Source organism: Chrysochloris asiatica, unplaced genomic scaffold (assembly GCF_000296735.1).
Source record: "Chrysochloris asiatica unplaced genomic scaffold, ChrAsi1.0 scaffold00312, whole genome shotgun sequence".
Taxonomy (NCBI): Eukaryota; Metazoa; Chordata; class Mammalia; order Afrosoricida; family Chrysochloridae; genus Chrysochloris; species Chrysochloris asiatica.
Genome location: NW_006408830.1, coordinates 2485187 through 2486938, shown reverse-complemented (window position 1 = coordinate 2486938; position 1752 = coordinate 2485187). Strand labels below are relative to the sequence as shown.

The window sequence follows — 1752 nt, the reverse complement described above, 5'->3', positions numbered from 1 at the left end:
CACCACACTGGCTTTAGTGGTTGGTGTAAAATTTTGAATAATAGTGGTATTAACTGGTTTTCCTTTTGTTTGTTGTTGTTAGGTGCCATCGAGTTGGTACTGGCCCACAGTGACCTTATAAACAGCAGAATGAAACACTTAGGTATATGTATATTATCCTATCACATTATACTTCAAGAAGACTTCGAACTGTTATTTTGATGATGAATGTGATGTCATTCCTTTCCAACGTGTCATTTCGTGCATAGCAAACCATTTAATTATCAGATTCAAAATGGCCAATACCAGTCCATTTCAGCTCACTACTGCCTTACACATTGAGCTTTCTGAGTTGCATTTCATTTTTGACAACTTCCAATTTTCCTAGATTCATACTTCATACATTCCATGTTCTAATTATTGATGGATGTTTGCAGCTGTTTCTCTTCATTTTGAGTTGTACCCCCCATCAGCAAATGAAGGTCCCTGAAGGTTTTACTCCATTTGCGTCATCACGATCAACTCTACTTTGAGGAGGCAGCTCTTCCCCAGTCATGTTTTGAGTGCCTTCCAATGGGAGGGACTTATCTTCCGGTAGGTATTGTATCTGACAATATTCTGGCGCTTTTCATCATGTTCCATAGTCAATATTCTGGTGCTATCTGTCAGTGTTCCACTGTTATTCATAAGGTTTTTGGTGGCTAACCATTAAGAAGTCTACCACTCATCTGTCATGTTGTCATACTGTGGTGACTTGTGTGTTGCTGTGATGCTGGAAACTCTGACACCGGTATTTGAAATACCAGCAGGGTACAGCCATGGTGGACAGGTTTTCAGCTGAGCTTCCAGACTAAGACAGACACAGGAGAAATTGTGAGAATGTGTAGGACATTTAAAATCTGTGCCATGTTGTGTGCATTCACCTGCTAGAAATCTTCATACATGTACAAACAGGCTTCAAAAGGTTTGTGGAAAACATGAAATTGAAAGATAATGGAATTTTCCCACAAACTTTTTGAAGCCCCCTTGTATCCTTATGTTGTATTAGTAAAGATATAAAGGACTTACTTAACCTTGCTGAGAAAGGGATCTGGCCCTGCCCTGAGCTTCTAGGTCCCCCATGGACAGTCATGCTTGATAAGGGTGTGTTTGTTTACCCCGGGGCTTTGGGCCACCCAGATAATCTCACAATGTGATTTGTGGTGGGGACTTGGGTCACGTAGTATCACCTCAGTCACTAGTGGGGCTTGAAACTATGTCCAGCTAAATAGCTACATAACCAAGCCCTGATAAAACTCTGACCACCAAGGCTCAGGTGACATTTCTTGGGGCAATTTGTCATAGATAGGAAAGTTAGCAGAGTCCAGGAGTCCATGGAGGGAGGACAGTGGAAGCACGTGTGGAACGTTCCAGGATTCGTCCTGCGCACCTTTTAAAATCTGTATCCTTCCACTGTAATAAACCAGAGTGATGAGCACACACTGCGCTGAGTCTGTGAGGCCTAGTGAATTACCAACTCTAAAGATGGTCTTGGGAATTCTTGAACCTGGAATTGGTGTCTGAGTTCAGGGTGGTCTATGGATTGTGAGGCCCATACAAATGGGTCAGTGCCTAAAGCCTAATAGAAACACAAAAGAACCAACAGATCTGTGTTGGAAGAATTGCAGCCAGAGTGCTCCTTGGAGGCCAGGATGGCCAAACTTCGTCTCTCATACTTTGGACATATTGTCAGAAGGGACCAGTCACTGGAGAAGGATATCATGTTTGGTAAGG

General features: G+C 42.7%; 1 protein-coding gene across 1 annotated transcript in view; it reads right to left on the bottom strand.

Moving 5' to 3' along the window:
- Positions 1–1752, bottom strand: part of TSPAN16 (tetraspanin 16) — a 41990-nt gene that overhangs the window by 35196 nt on the left and 5042 nt on the right. The gene's annotated exons all lie outside the window — the stretch shown is intronic.